Genomic DNA, 13,529 nt, shown 5'->3' with positions numbered 1-13,529 from the left:
AAACCCCAACAAAATAAAAACTAGATATTCAAGATCCAATTCTTTTTGCTGTGAAGGATGCAGAGCTTTCTGAGTCAATAGGAAACCAACCAGGAAAGCAACCAGCAGATTACTAATATTTTACCTTTCACTTTGCCCCCACTGGTCATGTCACAAATTCAACTGAAGTCTTCAGAGATTTTTAGAGCTGGATTGTTTTGTTTGTTTGATTCACTCAGCAAAATGAATTAAAAGAATGTTTTATAAACATTTACCCACCCCTCCCTTTTTTCTTTTACTCATTTTCCTGATGCTAGAAAAATTCCCCAAAATAGTTTTGATCAAAATCAACGACAGCTTCATTTAATTTTAAATATATTTTTCTTTAAATTACAACCATTTGGAAAAGAATTTCTCATACACAAGAGAGAGTTTTCAGCACCAAGCTTGAATCCACAGTGTCAGTCCATCTAAATCTACATTTCTGGTGAGTAAAGTATTTGGCTGAAAATCTTTGAAGAACTCTAATGATTACGTTTTCCCTTTTCCACAGAATTCTGGGGAGCTTGATTCAGGGGACTTTGTCTCCCCTATGAAGAGAGACTGAGAGCCCTGGGGCTGTTTAGTCTGGAGAAGAGAAGGCTGAGAGGGGATCTGATCAATGTCTGTCAATAGCTGAGGGGTGGGTGTCAAGTGGAGGGGGCCAGGCTCTTTTGGGTGGTTCACAGTGATAAGGAACAATGGGTTCAAACTTGAACAGAGAAGATTTCAGCTCAACATGAGGAGAAACTTCTTTCCAGTGAGGGTGACAGAGCCCTGGAACAGGCTGCCCAGGGGGGTTGTGGAGTCTCCTTCTCTGGAGCCTTTCCAAACCCACCTGGATGCATTCCTGTGTGGCCTGCCCTACATGATCCTGCTTTTGGCAGGGGGGTTGGACCTGATGATCTCTTGAGATCCCTTCCAACCCTTAACATTCTGCGATTATGAAAACATCTTGGGAATCTTTTATTGCATTTGCTACATGAATGTAAGGATTTTTCAACATGCAGGTTGGGCCAAAATCTTCCATATTCCTGAAGCTTTGCATGTCTCAGAGCATGAACTTTTTGTGCTGTAATTTGTCTGGGCAAAAATGGGAACAATCTGCAAAAAGTTTATGGCTTTAGACATTTTTTCTTAACAAACACAGTCCATATAGTGTGAAAGAAAGGCCTTATGAACCAAGAACAGAATCCTATGGATGTTACTGTCTGGTGCCTCACCACAACACATCAGGAAAATTAATCTTTCCAAGGAAATACTGAAGGCAAATTTTGAAATTCTATCTGTTTCTATCTCTGTAGACAAACAACTGTTGTGGGGCTCAGAATTTCTGCCAGGACTTTCTCATGCACCACTTTTAAAATTATTTCATGTTGTTTTTACTGAGCTTTTACTGTCAAAACCCAGCTTTCATCACCAGATTGGGGCCCTCTGTTCAGCATTTTTAGAGCAGTCAGGGGTGAGAGTATGGAACTCCCATGTCCACATTAATAAATTGCCATTTGCCTCTCTTCGACTATCCATTGCTCCCTGTACAGCCACAGATCATACACTGATAGTAAATCAGATCCAGTATGTTTTCCTAATTTAACTTTTGGGCTAATCTATCTAATAGTAAAAACATCTGGTCTAGGTTTGCTTTTATTCTGATCTATACAGCAGGAATCTGATCGCCAAGGGACCAGTGGAGTCGCACAAGGTCAAGTTCTGGACCTGCATGGAGTTAATGTGGAATATATGTGAATAATAAGGGATATGTTATACCAATTTTAGAGGAGTAACACTAATACCAAAACTTGGATATTACAGCAGATTGAAGCAGTGGATTCTACACAGACGAAAAACACAGACTGTCATGTAGTCAGGGTGCAAGGCAGCTGAGCAAGTGATAGAAAAATCATTTTGATGTGAGAAAGACTGGACATTAGGAAAAAAAAATCATGGCAAGAGTGGTCAGGCATTGGAATGGGCTGCCCAGGGAGGTGGTTGAGTCCCCAAGCCTGGCTGTGTTTCAAGGTGGTTTGGATGTGGTGCTTGGGGCTATGGTTTAGGGGTGAGCCTTGTAGAGTAGGGTTCTGGGCTGGTCTTGGTGATCCTGAAGGTCTTTTCCCACCTGAACATTTCTGTGATTCTGTGTTTCTGAGATGGGCTTGGCCCCTGATATGAATTTGACAGAGTTCATGTTGGAAACAACATCATCTTTAAAAAGAAGTAACGCCTGTGAGAAGTTTGCTTGGGAGACCTACGGCAGGCCATGCAAGATGGGTGTCAGTGTGAGTACCACAAAAACTCCAACCAAGATGTTACCACATTCATTATGGGAAGCTGCTTTTTTGTTCTGTACTTAATCTGCTGAGACAGCAACATGCAGAATGATAACTCTAGTCCCATGAAAGAAAAAAAAAAAAAAAGAGATAAAAAATAAAAGAAATTCCTCACAGAATGTTTTTCTTTCTCTTCTCACTTGAATTTTACAGTACTTCAACAGATTTCTTGAAGTGTATTTAAATATTTAGGAAAATTTTTATCAACTTGGTAGAAACTATAGCTTTTAATTCTGTGGCTCTCTCTCTGCTGTCAAAACAGCACATTCACTAGCTTTTTTTTTTTTCCCTTTTGTTTTATAAATCTGAGAGAATCTCAGGGTCATCCTGAGGCAACATGGGAGAATATAAAATAAAATTGTTATAGCCTGGGGGCAAAAAAAAAGCCTTCCCCAAACCAACAGTATGTTAGGGGACTTCTGCTCCCTAAAGTAACATTACTGTTTATGCACTCCTGGCATAAAGTCCTTTCTTAACTTGGCCTTAGGAAGAGTGCATAACAACAACATTGCTTTAGTCAGAAGGAATTAATTATTGAAATCAATTATTGTTTCTTTCAGACTGCTGCAATCAGACCACAACGACTTGGTATGAAAAAAACCCAAAACCGATGTTTTGTTTGCCATCTTTGTGAAGGTGAAATCAAAGAAACCAAGAAGAGCAGCTTTCTGGCACAAGATCTCTGCTGCCTTCCACCTCCACAGATAATTTTCAGCTTTTACTGTAATTTGTGCTGTGCTGGCAGGGGGGACATAGTCACAATGGTTGTAGGTAGGAAAAAAAAAAGAAGTTTAGCTATAGCTACTGCATTTGAAAATGCAGCCTATTGTTATCCCAGAAAACCTTAGGAAACAAGATTTGCTTCTGCCTAGGATGACTCCAGCATTCAAAGGCTTGAATTCTGGAATAAAACACCCACAGAACTGCAGCTGAGGTTGCATGCAAATGCAGTGGGAATAAGGGAGAAAGCTCTATGCTGTGCCAGATCTCTCGTGTGACACAGGATGCCCTAGGCCAGGCATCCAACATCTGATTTATACCAGACCAGAACCTGGCCCTTTGTTTCTTACTAAGGTCACTATTTTTCTTTCTTTGTCCTGATTAAAGGTATTTCTGTCTTACTTCTCTGGCTGCAGAAACCCTTTGAGTGAAAGAGAAAATTCCTTTTCCAGATGTATTTCCTAACATATTCAATAGCCACTGGGAAGACTACAAAGCAGCCATGATTTTCAAGTTTTCTCTCTAATGTAGGTTATCCTACTGCCTTTTCAGTTACCATCTTGCTTATTTTTTTAGTTCCCTGGAGCAGAGTGCCTGATCTGCTTTAGTCCTCACATAAAAACTCGTTGTGAATATCTAACATTTGTGGGAAAGGTGACTCTACATTTAGAGGCTGCTCCCACTCTGGGTATTTCCTGACACCTGAACATTAACTATCTATGAGCAAAACAAGGCTTCTTCAAAGATGAGTCAGAGAGGGCAGCAGCCAGAACTTCCTGCCCTTGCTAAAACACCTCTGTGAGCAATACTGGTTCAGGGCTTTCAGATTCCCCAAGAACTTGAACTTGCCACAAAGGACAAGAGGTAACAGCACACATGCTGCCTCCTTGCAAAATGCAGGAGCAGCTCTGACCTCTCCTAACAGCTGTTCTGACAACCTCAGGATGCTATGTGTTAATTTCAGTGCTTTGACTTCATTAGGCTTGATGATGATGGAAAGCTGTTACACACACATCCATGCTGACAGTGGTAGGTATTTTGTTAATTATTGACAAAAGGCATTAGGTGATTTAAAAGGATGGCCTGAAGGGTTCAGAATGCTGAAAGCTCAGATCTCACCACCTCTCTCAAGTGGTCTAAACCATAAAATTTCCCCTTTGAAGAAAGACTGAGAGCCCTGGGGCTGTTTAGCCTGGAGAAGAGAAGACTGAGAGGGGATCTGATCAATGTCTATCAATAGCTGAGGGGTGGGGGTCAAGTGGAGGGGGCCAGGCTCTTTTGGGTGGTTCACAGTGATAAGACAAGGAACAAGGGGTTCAAACTTCAACAGAGAAGATTTCATCACAACATGAGGAGAAATTTCTTTCCAGTGAGGGTGACAGAGCACTGGAACAGGCTGCCCAGGGGGGTTGTGGAGTCTCCTTCTCTGGAGCCTTTCCAACCCCACCTGGATGCATTCCTGTGCAGACTACCCTAAGTGATGCTGCTCTGGCAGGGGGTTGGACTGGATGATCTCTTGAGGTCCCTTCCAACCTCTGATATACTGTGAGACTGTGATAAAATTTGTATTTATTGATGAACTTCTAGCTTCATACACATAGAAATATCTTAATATATAGGAATCATGTCCTTTGACAGTTCAAATTAGCATAGCTCCACTGGAGCCAGTGGTTTGGTATTAATTACAACTACAACAGAAGTTAGAATTCCCTCTATCTTTGACTGCCGCTTTGGCAGCTGGTGCCAGGTATCTGCTGCTTGTTTGACAGGTTGCTTAGAACTTGCTAGCTGGCCACACCGCTCCTTGTTAGGCATGCTTAAAATGCTGACAAACAAATATAGTAAAGAAAGCTGATCAGCAGCAAGGCTGATCAGGCACTGGGATGGACTGCCCAGGGAGGTGCTGGAGTCTCCATCACTGGAGGTCTTGAAGAAAAGCTTGGATGTGGCACTTGGTGGCATGGTTGAGCTGATGTGGTGGTGTTAGGTCATAGGCTGGACTTGATGACCTCAGAGGTCTTTTCCAGCCTCAATAATTATTCTGTGATTCTGTGACCACATTCAGCAGCTCTTGGCCTACAACATGTCGTTTGCCATGTGTAAACAAGTGTAATGTTCACATCTTGCAGTCTGACAGATTCTTGAGGATGCCAGCTGCATAAAACAACATCCTAGGGTGTTGGGCTCCTGAATCTGATAGCAGACCGATTTCTGTGGTACTCTGTAAGATCCAATGTATGGTTAAACAAAGGTTTCCTACGTAAAAACAAAGGTGCCTAGCAATAGGAGCAGGGGGAATGGTTTTAATATGAGGGAGAATAGCTTTAGACTGGGTCTTAGGAAGAAGTTCTTCAGTATGAGAGTGGAGAGACTCTGGAGTAGGTTGCCCAGGGAGGTTGTGGATGCCTCCTTGCTGGGAGTGTTGAAAGCCAGGTTGGATAAGACCTTGAGCAGCCAAGTCGAGTTGAGAGGTGTCCCTGCCCATGGCAGGGAGCTTGGAGTGGATGATGTAGTGTGAGGTGTCCCTGCCCATGGCAGGGGGTTGGAACTAGATGATCCTTGTGGTTCATTCCAACCCTGACTGATTCTATGATTCTATGATCTCTGAAGTCTCTTCCAAACTAAGCCGTCCTATCAATCTCTCTTTCCTAGAGAGATTGGTGCTGGTGTCTTTCCTAACTCTGAAACCAGAGTTATTTGTGTTCTTAAGATGTTTCATTCTACAAACTTAACTACACTGGATAAAAAATTGGAGATGTTCTCTTTTCACTTACAGAAAATGAGGTAGATGAAAACTGCAAAACAATTATGTCCCTACTTCAGCTGATAGAAAAGTACATTGCTTTTCAAATAGTCTTACATATGACTTAGCAAAGAAAACCCCTCTTATCCTGATATTATGGATGTATCAATTTGATTTTCTGGTGTGATCTGCTGGCAGAATGCTTCTAACAACCTTTATTTCCTTATCTCCCCTCCCCCTTTATTTTCCTGTCTCCATTCCTTTTATCTGTTTTCTAGTTGTTTTTTTTTTCTTCTATCTGCTCAGCCAAAAGGAAAAGGGAAGAATTTCTAGCACCATTTTAGAAAGACTTCAGTAACTATGCTTGAAAATCTATTTCATTATAATTTCCATTTCAGAATTATTTCATTAAACCTTAAATATAGAAGCCTACGAAAAATTTCTCAGATTGAAATTCATGCCTTAGCAAACTTTTACACTGGTATTAAAGAAAAAAAAATAAGTTGATATCCTCAGAGAACCTTCTTTATTTTTGATGAATCTTGAGATCTTACCTTGTAATAAATAAAAAGTAATAATAAAGATGCTTAGAAAGTTTCATCTAGGAATACATTCCAAACCAGAGAGTCTTTTATCTGGAAGGAATGGACTTAAATGCAAAGTTCCTTTTTATTCTCTGTATTGTCAGTGCTATGCTTTTAATGTATTAATGGTCTTTGCCATTTGTAAAGTAACTGGTCTCTAAAATCAATAAACATCCTCAGCTGCTGGCCATGAGAATCAGTCACTACTACTCTCCTCACTGATGTCATATCCAGCTGTAAATATGCAGCTGTCACCTAGTTTTTATTGTTTTACCTTTCAGAAGATTTCTTCTCTGTCACTCAGCTTGTAAGTCTTCTTACCTATTTCTGATAGCTCCATGTGGAATCAGCATCTCTTTAGGAGGTAGAAATTACTGTCCACTGTTCTGAGAGAGGACAAAATGATGTCTGCAGTCACTGATGCTTTAAAAATCAGCATCACTGAACCAAATGTTATGTTAGGAGTTATATACCTGGACATCACATCTTTGCATATGCTACAAAATATATTTGCAGATGATGCCAAGCTGAGTGGTGCAGTTGGTAAGTCTGAAAGGACAGGATGCCATCCAAAGGGACCTGGACTGCCTGGGGAGGAGAATCTAATGAGATTCAGTAAGACAAAATGTAAGGTCCTGAACATAGGTTGGGGTAATCCTGGTTATCAGTCCAGGCTGGGGGATGATGAGGTTGAGAAGGACTTGGGGGTGCTGGTGGATGAGCCAACACTGTGAGCTTGTAGCCCAGGCCAATGGCATCCCAGGCTGCATCAAAAGCAGCATGGCCAGTGGATGAGAGAGGAAATGCTGCCTCTGGAGAGCGACTGTGAGCTTGTAGCCCAGGCCAATGGCCTCGTTCATGGAATAGAACCATAGAATCATAGAATCAGCCAGGTTGGAAGAGACCTCCAAGATCATCCAGTCCAACCTATCACCCAGCCCTAAGCAATGAACCAGACCATGGCACTAAGTGCCTCATCCAGTCTGCTCTTGAACATCTCCAGGGATGGTGACTAGGCTGCATCAAAAGCAGCATGGCCAGTGGATGGAGAGAGGAGATGCTGCCTCTGGAGTGGGACTGTTTCCAATAGCCTGTAGTGACAGGATGGGGGGCAATGGTTTGAAATGAGAGAAGAGGAAATTGAGATTGGATGTTAGGAACAAATTCCTTGCCATAAGGGTGGTGGAAGACTGTAACAAGTTGCCCAGGGAGGTAGCTGAGACCCCATCCTTGAAGATATTCAAGGTGAGGCTTGACAAGGCTCTGAGCAAGCTGATCTAACAGAGGATGTCCCTGCTGACTGCAGGGAGGATGGGCTGGATTGCCTCTGGAAGTCCCTTCCAACCCAAACCATTCCCTGATTCTATGATTCTATGAAGAAAGACTAAAGAAATACTTTTGCCTCTTACTCCATGTTGTTTAGATATTAAGCACTAGAATTATCTAATATCTCACTGCATCACTTTTGAAAATTTAAGTCAGTTATGCCTGGATATGACATATATATATATATGGATTAAATTTGGGAGAAATCTCATAAATGAACTTTCATGATTGTCTAATTGCTGTGCCTAGGAGAAAAATGAGACAGATTCTGCTTCATTTCTTCCATGATAAATGCAGAGAAATTAAAATTATTTCACAAGAATTGATTTTCAACTCTAATGCCCAGAGGAGCTCTTCATTGTTTACACAAAGGAACAAAAAAAAAAGAAAAAAGAAAAAAGAACAAAAATATTAAAATTAGCACATGTGGGATTTAATCCTCTGACACAGGGAAATGGAAATTACACCTGAGATAAAACAGAAGAGTGTAGGAAGTGATAGGACTACTGCTTCTGCTAGGACTAGTGGGATTGGGATTCCAGTCTGGGAAAACCTTGTGAAGAGAGAGGTCCTTGCTTAGCTTTCTGCACTTCTTGGCCTGCACTGACCATGCTAACTGAATGAGAGTGATGAAGGATTTCTGCTTCCTCCTGGCTTTTGCTCATGAGAAGAGAAGGCTGAGAGGGGAATCTTATCAATGCCATCAATAGCTGAGGGGTGGGTGTCAAGATGAAGGTGCCAGGCTCTTTTGGGTGGTGTCCAGTGATAGGACAAAGAACAATTCAATCTGGAATACAAGAGGTTCCCCCTCAGCATGAGGAGATATTTCTTCATGGTGAGAGTGATGGAGCACTGGAGCAGGCTGCCCAGAGAGGTTGTGGAGTCTCCTTCTCTGGAGACTTTCAAAACTCTTGTGGATGCATTTCTGTGTGGCCTGTCATAGGTGATGCTGCTTTGGCATGGAGGTTGGACTCAATGATCTCTAGACATCCCTTCCAGTTCCCAACATCCTGTGATTCTGTGATTGTGTTAATTAAATGAATTCCTCTCCTGGGTTCAATGCAATGCAGGCCTCCTAAGTGACACTGCACACACACACACAAGTATGGTTTGCTGAAGAGCTCTATTTCAGGTTTGATTTTTTTTCCCCCCCAAGCCTTAATCTGGTCACAGTTCTACATGTTTTTTGTCATTTCCAGTTGCAGCAAACTTGGTATTTAAATAAGATGTCAGAGATAATTAAAGCTGTAGTCTCCCCAAAAGCAGAGCTATAGTTAATCTATTATTTATTATCTCCATCTCAACGATATGAGAGGATCTCAGAGAAATGAATTTGAATGACATGTGATTGGATTCCATGTAACACTTCAGGATAGTGTCTGGACCTCCTTTAATGACACTTTAAATGACATTTCTACACCTACATCCCTGCCAAATGCCAAAATACTTGACTAACTTTACAGACTGGCTGCAAAATTTGTCTACCTTGGACTCTATACACATCAGAGAGTCATCTGGGGTTCGGAGTGGCTGGAGAGCAGCCAAGCTGAAAAGGACCTGGGGGTACTGGTTGACAGCAGCTGAGCATAAGCCAGTAGTGTGCACAGGTGGCCAAGAAGGCCAATGGCATCCTGGCTTGCATCAGGAACAGGGAAGTCATTCTGCCCTGTGCTCAGCACTGGTTAGACCACACCTTGAGTGCTGTGTCCAGTTCTGGGCTCCTCAATTTAAGAAGGACGTTGAGATGCTTGAATGTGTCCAGAAAAGGGCAACGAGGCTGGTGGGAGGTCTGGAACACAAACCCTATGAGGAGAGGCTGAGGGAGCTGGGGGTGTTTAGCCTGGAGAAGAGGAGGCTCAGGGGAGACCTCATTGCTGTCTACAACTACCTGAAGGGAGGTTGTAGCCAGGTGGGGATTGGTCTCTTCTCCCAGGCAACCAGCACCAGAACAAGAAGACACAGTCTCAAGCTGCACTAGGGGAAGTTTAGGCTGGAGGTGAGGAGAAAGTTCTTCCCAGAAAGAGAGATTGGCCATAGGAATGTGCTGCCCAGGGAGGTGGTGGAGTCACCTTCCCTGGAGGTGTTCAAAAACAGATTGGATGTGGTACTTGGAGCCATGGTTTAGTTGATTAGATAGGTTAGGTATTAGGTAATAGGTTGGACTTGATGATCTCTGAGGTCTTTTCCAGCCTGGTTGATTGTGTGATTCTGCGGTCTCTATAATGTTGTATAAAATCACCTCTGAAGCAAATATCCTTCAGGAAGTAGCTCACTTGTAAGTTCAAACTAAGAATTAAAAACATATCTGCCTGAGCCACCATTAGAGTCTTGTGTCACCTGTCTGCAAATGTCCAACTCCAATCTGGCTACAGCATATCTTGTAGAAATTGTCATGAGAATTTTTGCTACCCTGCCCTTTTTAGTCTCACCAGAGACTCTGACATTTCCAACAAGCACAGCACATACCTGAAGAAAAGGTCATAAAACCAAATCCTTGCAAAGCCTGCGAAAAACCGTCCACAGCAAAAACCCCCAACCCCATCAAAAACTTAGTGTTCAAACTACTTGGGTTGTGGACTGAAAATGTGAATGAAAAGGAGGTAGGACCGTTACTTAGCTATAGAATCATAGAGTCAGTCAGGGTTGGAAGGGACCTCAAGGATCATCAAGTTCCAACCCCCTGCCACGGGCAGGGACACCTCACACTACAGCAGGTTGCCCAGAGCCACATCCAGCCTGGCTGCAAACACCTCCAGGGATGAGGCTTCCACCACCTCCCTGGGCCAGCTGTTTTGGTCTCTCACCACCCAGCTATAACACTTCTGTTCTCCTCATTTGACTTTTCATTTTGGAACCTTCTAAAAATATTCTACCCCATAACAGAAATGGAGACCAAAACTTATACACTGCAAATGTAGCTTTATGATGCTAAGTAGTAGATGATGGCTTCTGGCTTTCATTGAGGTTCATAGGAAGTAGTTCCCTGAGGACACAGAAGCTATTCAGGAGATTTTAGGCTGTTTCTTCAATGCCACTTCCATCCAGAGCCTGCAGAAACTTCTCTAGTTTTAGGTCAGAAAAGCTCATTTTTTATTTTAGCAGATATTTTTGATTGTGAAAGCATAATCTGTGTCCAGCTCTAGAGTCCTCAGCACAGGGAGGGCATAAACCTGATGGAGAGGGTCCAGAGGAGGGCCACAAAAATGATCAGGGGGTTGGAGCACCTCTGCTATAAGGACAGGCTGAGGGAGCTGGGGCTGTTCAGCCTGGAGAAGAGAAGGCTCCAGGGAGACCTTATTGTGGCTTTCCAGTACCTGAAGGGGGCTAAAAGAAGGATGCAGAGGGACTGTTTGCAAAGGCTTGTGGTGACAGGACAAGGGGAAATGGCTTCAAGCTAGCAAAGAGCAGATTTAGGTTGGATATTAGGAACAAGTTCTGCACCATGAGGGTTGTAGAACTCCTGAACAGATTGCCCAGGGCGTGGTTGGGGCACCATCCCTGGAGATATTCAAGATGGGGCTCTGGGCAGCCTATCTAGCTGAGGATGCCCCTGCTGACTGGATGACCTTTAGAGGTCCCTTTCAACCCAGACCATTCTATGATTCTATGATATCCAACAAGGCTTCCTATTTTGCTTCACTTCGCTGATGCACTAAAAGCTAAACTTGACCACCACTTTTTCTTGCTCTTTCACTTTCCTCTGATTTTCCCATGGGGAATTTAACTTTATTCCAGCCAATTAAAATGAAACCAAACTTGAATTGTCTCTCTGCAATAGCACTGTGGTTTATTAATGCCTTCATCTGGAGCTTCCTAGGCAATTCTATGGCAAGCAGTAGTGCTTGCCTGCCAGGAGACAGCTATCTCTAGGGAAACTTTAGGTAGAGAAGACATATTCCTTGGATGTGTTTCCCTTCAGAGACTAAAGTTCATGAAGAAATTAATTTCTTAGCTTATGTGGTGGGTCATATTGATGGCTGCACTTAAGTCCAACCACCCCATAGACCTTCTAACAAAATCCATTTCGAACGCCGTTTTGAAAATTACTTCTCATTGAGCCGTCTTTAAGTTAGGTTTCCACTGGCCCAAAAGCTCTGATTCAATACCCTGTAATACAGTCCACTGTATTAGTGTCAGCAGCAGAGACCATCCTGAGTAAAAAATGGATGTTTTTTCCATTAAAGCAGCACGTTTACAATCATGCCAAACATCTCCAGTCCCGAGTTTTCCTCCGAGCTAATTTAACGTGGAACAGAAATACAATCTTTTGACTGGCAATTGTTATTATTCATCACTCACCTTTAAAGAATACATTTATAGGTCTTTTAGGCATATTCAGTATTTTTTATTTTTTACATATCATGTTTTACATATTTCTGCTTCTGTCTTGTTTAGACAGAATTGCCTTGGAATTGCCTTGCTTTTTCAATTCCGAAAGGTGATCTGTCTTACTGTGTGCTTTAGTTCTGTCTCTTCTTGATGAATGGTTTGAAGTGCTTACAGTTCTCTGCCTGTTTTGTAGTTCTGTGGCATTTTCTTCATTTAGTTGTTTGGGGGTTTTATCACTGTGTGCTGCTTCTTGTTTTGATTCAATCACAATTAGTCTATGAATCCACAATTTATTTATTTATCCCTTTACAGCACAACTGTTTCGAAGGCATCACAACTCATATGAATGGATTTCCCCTTGTAATTACAACCATGGTGATCTGTAGGGAGGCATAATTGAGTTCCCAAAATATTCTTTCATTTCTATAGCTAGTAGAACAGGAAAAAAGAATAAACTCTATTTTCAACATTATAATTCCAGCTTGTTAATAAATTTCTAATTCAATCAGACTACCTTTCAAAGGAGAGAAAAAAAAAACATTAAGAGAGTGAAAGAAATCACAGAACCACAGAATGACAGAATCACAGAGTGTTAGGGGCTGGAAGGGACCTTGAAAGCTCATCCAGTCCAACCCTCCTGCCAGAGCAGGATCACTTAGAGCAGATCACAGAGGAATGCATCCAGGCAGGGTTTGAATATGGCCAGGGAGGGAGATTCCACAACCCCCAGGACAAGGAGCAATAGGTGGAAGCTGAAGCATAGGATGTTCCATGGAAACATGAGGAAGAATTTTTTCACTGGGAGGGTGACAGAGCACTGGAACAGGCTGCCCAGAGAAGCTGTGGATGTCCTCTCACTAGAAGAGTTCAAGGTGAGCTGGATGGAACTTTGAGCAACCTGGTCTAGTGCAAGGTGTTCCTGCCCATGGCAAGGGAATTGGAACTCAATGATCTTAAAAGTCCCTTCCGGTGAGGCCCTTCTCAATTCCAGTATTAAATCAAAACACAACACAAGAAAACAAACCACAAGCAAATCACAAAAGAAACCCAAAAGAGAATCATCATTCTTCTCTTAACATCATACCCTTCTCTCACCTCTTTTCAGAACACAGATTCATCTACCTTAGTTTTCCCTATCTGAAAACACAACTCTCATCATGTTTCACTGCTCTCTTATGTTTTTGGGGTTTTGTTTTCCTAGCAGTAATGTATCTCTGTTTATACCAGAGACCAGAACTCCTCACACTGTTCAAGTGAAGTAGGTGTTTAAATACTCTGAGGTTTTGGGCTGGAGTCCATATACACTCACTCACTGAGTATCAAGGCAAGGGACTCAGAGCTTAATGATTTGCAGCAGCTGAAATTTATTAAGAGCTTAAAGACAAAGGAGGATCTCATTGAAACCAAGAGCTATCAGCCTGTGTCATGATAAATTCTATTTTCAGTCACTGCTTTTGTATGAATTAAGTCTAGCATGTTGAC

This window comes from Indicator indicator, chromosome 4 (assembly GCF_027791375.1).
Source record: "Indicator indicator isolate 239-I01 chromosome 4, UM_Iind_1.1, whole genome shotgun sequence".
NCBI classification, from domain to species: Eukaryota; Metazoa; Chordata; class Aves; order Piciformes; family Indicatoridae; genus Indicator; species Indicator indicator.
The sequence above is the reverse complement of the archived record's forward strand: the minus strand, read 5'-3'. Positions refer to the sequence as shown.